The sequence below is a fragment of the Pteropus vampyrus genome, unplaced genomic scaffold, assembly GCF_000151845.1.
Source record: "Pteropus vampyrus isolate Shadow unplaced genomic scaffold, Pvam_2.0 Scaffold272, whole genome shotgun sequence".
NCBI lineage: Eukaryota > Metazoa > Chordata > Mammalia > Chiroptera > Pteropodidae > Pteropus > Pteropus vampyrus.
In genome coordinates this window covers 1,107,346-1,112,787 of record NW_011889053.1, presented here as the reverse complement: position 1 = coordinate 1,112,787, position 5,442 = coordinate 1,107,346, and the positions used below count along the sequence as shown (strand labels likewise).

Here is a 5,442-nt window from a genome sequence, read left to right as displayed (position 1 = left end):
CTCCACCAGCAGAGAGATTACACTCACCTAAGGCTCAGATGGTGGTAAGCACTTTTTAGCACTTTGAAAATTAGATTTACAAACATTTTTTAGCAAAAGCATTTTTTAATTAAGGTATGTACATTTTTTAGACATACTGCTATTGTACACTTAACAGATTAGTGTTATTACCAAACTCAAGGGCTTCCTCGCTCGGGATGTTCTGTTTGAGAGTGAGACATGGCTGGCCTTAGTTTTATTGCAGCAAGTAAGGGAGACGGGGAGTCCCATCTATAGCTGTTCTCTTAGGGAGGCTTAGCTGTGCCTCTGTACACTGGTTAATTACATGCTGATTCCTTCACAGTTGGCTAAACTTATCTGGATTTAGTTAATTAAATGTTGATTTCCCCTTTGAACTTGGCTAAACTTATGTGGTTGGTTTCCAGCGAAGTTCATCCAGTTTCAGCTGCCTCTGCAAACTACTGTGCTACATTTTAACATGTAGTAAGGATAGCAATTAGGAAGAACTGTCCAAACCTTGAGACCCTTGTCCCATTTGACAAAACAGTGTAACATAACTTTTGTACGCACTAGGAATCCCAAACTCCTGTGACTGGCTCTGTTGCCATGCTTGCCTTACTGTGGTGGTCTGGAACTGAACCTGCAATATCTCCAAGGTGTGCCTGTAGTACAGTCTGGATCCCAAACCTTTTTTTAACTTTTCTATTCTCATTTAATTCGGTACCTGGAGAATTTTATTCTTTCCTATTACTTTACCTTCTATTCGGTGAATCTCCAGCCCCACCTCTCCGGAATGGCAGATCTCTACCTCTAACTACAGAAGAACTGGACCGCGAACTCCAAACCTAGGAAGTCCTAAACTCTTTATGTTGCCCTCCTGTTCCCCAGTCCCAAACGCTCCGGAAACTTGCTTCGTTCCAGCTACCGGGACTCCCCATTTCTCAGTTAAATGGCAGCATCACCACCCACTTTTCCCAAACTCCGACTCTGGCGTCACCCTCATTGGCCACATCCTGCCCGGAAGACGAAACTGAAAAACTCCTCCCCCCGGGGCTGGTGCTGAAAGGGACAGCCCGCAGAGCCCGTCGCAGAAATGCCCGCGCAGCGGCATTCCGGGCGGGGGGCGGGGCTCGGGGCCTCCCACTGGCCCCCGCCTGGCGTCCTCGCCGCAGCCGGAGAGCCGGAGGCGGAAGCGCCGGGAGCAGCGGGAGTCGGGAGGGGCCGGCTCCTCTGGCAGGTGCGTGGGCGCCGCGGGATGGCGGCCGGTGGGCCCAGGAGGGTCCCCGCCGAGGGTTGGGGTCCTGGAGGAGGCGCGGGCTCGACGGGGCGCTGCGCTTTCGCTGGTCGCGCCGCGTCCTTAGTCGTCGTCCTGCGTCGGTCCCCGTGCGCCCGCGGGCAGGGGACGCGGTGGGGCCGCCCGGGGCGCGGCGCTCGGGCGGGTCTCCGGGAAGGAGCGGCTCACGGTGGGACTCTGAGTTTCTTGTTTCCCACGCGCCGAACGGCCTGTCTTCGGAAAGTTGAGTTTCAAAGCAAACTTGCAAAAAGTCCGGGAATTGCGTGAATAATCATCATCCGACCTCAGGAGCAGTTGGGAACGCCGTGATAGAAACGCTTAATGTGTTGAAGTTCAAAGTGGAAAACGCGGAAATTAGTTAAATAATTTCTGCGGGGGCTGAGTCGTTAAATCTGTTTCTAGAAAAATAGGGCGTTGCCCAGAGTTCAGCTTTTCTACTCTGGGCTGCAAGATGACGGTAAGCAGAAGAGCTGGAAAACGTAGCGTGATAGCGAAGAAGTTCACGCCGATGTGAGTGCGTTGCAGATCCTCTCGGTGCCCTGACTTGATCGTGAATTCAGTGAGCACTTATTAGGACCCGTCCGTGTGCTCAGAGCCACCTTAGTTGGCGCAGCAGCAGAGAGGGTGGCCTCTTTCTTCAGGGGTTCAGTAGTCCCATTAGGGAAGTGGGTGTTGATGCCATTTGAGCCCCAAATACACAAGTCGTGTCTGAAAGGCTCTTCTGTAATCCTAGGCTTTAATGGATGCGTGAGTTTTTAGTAAGCAAGCATTTACTGAATGCTTACTGTGTACCTTGGAGTGTAGGGATAGAAAGATAAACTAGGCACAGCCGTTGCATGGGATCTGCCCTCGGAGAGAAACTGTCAGTGTAAGGAGGAGGTAGTGACCGCAGCTGCGCCTGGGGTTGGTGCGGAGAAGGCAGGGTCTGTATGGGATGCTGGAGGGCTTCAGGGAGGCGCCCAGCTGCACCCACGGTGTCTGCGTAGAGTGGTAGGAATTCGGGTGGGAAAGGCCGAGGTTTCCCGGAGCGAGGCTGTGTCCCTAGGGCAGCCCGAAGGCTGTCAGGTAAGGAACAAGCTCGGCGGGGGCGGGAGGGCGAGGGTAGGGGGCGGGGTGAATTGACTGGTGTTTGGAGGAAGCTTGGGAAGGAGGAAGAAAGAAGCTGACTGCCGGGCTTGTCTGAGGAAGCTGCTAAGTAGGGGGCCTGCAGACAGACAGACAGGCAGGGACTAGAAGTAAAGGCCAGACGGGAAATCCCGTGAGGCTCTCAGTGTTAGTTTCTCAGCTGCTCAAGATGGGCCAGGAGTTTATGTTCTAGTGTTCGTACTCTGGTTTCACCACGGCGTGAATGGACTTGATGCCCCTGAGCTGTACACTTAAAAATGGTTAAAATGGTAAATTATATGTGCGGTACATCATACTGCAAAAAAGGGCTAAAAATTTATTTATACTGTTGGATCCAGTAGGTCCATTTCTGGCCATCTGTTTTCAGGAAACGGTGACACAAACTTGACCAAAAATGTATGGAGATTTTCCTCAAAGTATATTTCTCATAATGAATAATTTTAAATAACCAAATATCTGATGACTTGGGGAAGAGTTAAATGACACAAAGATTATGTAGCCACTGCAAATGTTTTCAAAGAATATTTAGTGACATGGGAAAATTTTCATTAAAAGTTAGGATAAACTGGCTATAAAATCAAATATACAATATTAATAAGTAACAGTTTTATAAAAATAATTTATAAAGTGTAATGATACAGGCAAGAATAATATCAAAAATATGAGCAGTGGGGTAGAGAGATTATAGGTGCTTCTTTAAAAGCAACATTATCGAGGTATAATTTACATACCGTTAAATTCACCCATTTTAGTTATATGATTCAAAGATTTCTAATAAATTTACTAGGTTGTGCACCATCACCATGATCTGGTTTAACGCATTCCCACCACTGTGGCTGCTTTAAATTTTTCTTCAAAGTGATTAACTTGGGAAGGAGGAGTTATTTTTAGAAATACAAATACACAGTAATTTCCTTAATATTAGGAAATTTAAGCAAAACTGAAGAGTAATACAATTTAAAATTGAAAAGTCACATAACTTAAGAATAAAAATTACATAAACTCTTTGACTCAGTGCTATTAAGAATAAAAATTACATAAACTCTTTGACTCAGTGCTATTAGTTTCCTAGGGCAGTCACTGGAGTTGCCAACAAACGTTTACATCTAAGGATGTACCCAGAAGCTTTATTTTTGATACCAAAATTTAGAAATAATTTAATTGCCCAACAATATAGAAATAATTTATTTATGGTACATATCTAAGATAGCCTGTATTAAAAGTATTTTCTAAGAATATTAATGATAAAATATTAAAGATAAAGTGCTGACATAAAAGGCAGGAATGTATTGTGAATATAGTATAATTTCAGTTTTGTTACTAATATAGTCTGTTACTGTACATGCACCTAGAGAAAGCCTATAAGAAAAAAGCAATGTTAACATGGCTCCTAGGTTTTGAGATTATTTTGCTGTTGTACAGTTTTGTATTTTCCAGATTTTCTAAGGTGAGCATGAATTACTTTTTTATTAGAAAACAGTTTTTCAAACGCCAGGTGGAAGGACTTAAGAACTTGCCCAGGACAGATCTGAACAGGTGGAGCTGAGCAGCCACGCCCACATCAGTCCGCCTAGTCCTGGTCCTGCTCCTGCTCCGGCAGTTACATTACATAGAGACTGTCCTGAAGTTGTTAGAGTCATAGAGTTGTAGTGTTTCATTTGTTGTTTGTTTTTTAACTGTCAGAGATTAAGAGCGAGATAGATTAACCTAAGTAGCGCATTCTGTTATCTTTCACAGAATCTATCATCATCTCTCCCATTTGTAAGTGATAATGAATCAATTAGACTGTAAAAGACAGTTAACACATTTGAAATTAGTGAATATTAATGCCATGAAAAGTCAGAGTTAAATCAAGAGACTTTAGTTTAACCAGATCTCACAAGAGAAAACGTGCAAACCCCTAATATGTCCATTCATTGGACAGATGCTGCTAGGTCCTAAACAAGATATGCAAGTGTGGGGCGAGGATAGGTAAGGAAGGTGTCTCAGCAAGAAGGAACAGCATGTGTGAATGTCACCGGACAGGTGACCAGGTTCTTGTCAGTGTCACGAGAAAGAATTCACGGATAGGGAAGGTGACGAAGCAACAGCCTTTTATGGGAAGCAAAAGTACTCTCTTGAGAGCGAAAGTACACACTCAGACAGGAGAGCAGGCCCTACCCTGTGGGTTTGGAGGATTTATCTAGATCTGACTAAAGGGTGGAGTATTCATAATCCTGGGTGGTCTCTTCGTGGAAAGAAGGTGGTTTCTCAGAATCAAGGAGACACCCCTTTTCTCGCCATGTTTGGGTTTTACGGAACTGTCATGCGTCAGATGCATGACGGGTACAGCCTTAACCGCAATGCTAATTTATTATAATAGCTGTATAATGAGGGAAGAATTAGGCCAAAGGTGAATGGGGCCTGATCTGTGCACATGTCTTTATGGGAAAGACCACCTGTGTCTCTGGGTCAGGGTATTGTGGGCTCTGAGTTCCCCTAAGGGCCTCAGGGCTCATGGCGACCACACGTGGGCCCTTTGGGTTTCTCGCCCTCCTGCTCGTATCCGTCTGTCTGCCTGCTCTAACACGAAGCCATCAAGGACCAAGCTTGGCCAGGGAAGAGGGAGAGAGAGGTGCAGGATGAAGCTGGGGACAGAGGCCACGTCGGAGTACAGATGGCATTAGGGCCTCGAGGAATGGGCACCATTGCTCAGGTTAAGAGTGGGGACTTCAGCTGGCCTGGAGAACAGGACGTTTGGGCAGGGGGAGCAAGGGGAGCAGAGCCCTAATGAGACTGCGCTCAGTAGGCAGCCTTGGAGACTGGCCCCGCCCAGCTGTCCTCGAGCCTGCTAGGAACCTGCTCACTAACCTTAAACATCAGACCTGGATCCGCTTTTCACCAAACCCCAGCTGACTTTGGGCAACCTGTTTGATATGACTGGTTCTTAAAAACTGACACAGAGCTACTGTGAATTAAACCCAGTATCTCGCCATTTATTAGTTTAATGTAAAATACACATTTCTTTTGATTCAAAATATACT

The 5,442-nt window shown here is 46.1% G+C and overlaps 1 protein-coding gene across 1 annotated transcript in view; it reads left to right on the top strand.

The window, feature by feature from the left end:
* The first annotated feature begins 1,086 nt into the window (after nucleotides 1–1,086).
* The window catches only part of PARP4 (poly(ADP-ribose) polymerase family member 4), a 67,409-nt gene continuing 63,053 nt past the window's right edge, over nucleotides 1,087–5,442 (top strand). Inside the window, exon 1 of the mRNA XM_011375489.2 lies at nucleotides 1,087–1,237. The gene's annotated coding sequence lies outside the window, so the exon portion shown is untranslated. The remainder of the gene's footprint in view (nucleotides 1,238–5,442) is intronic.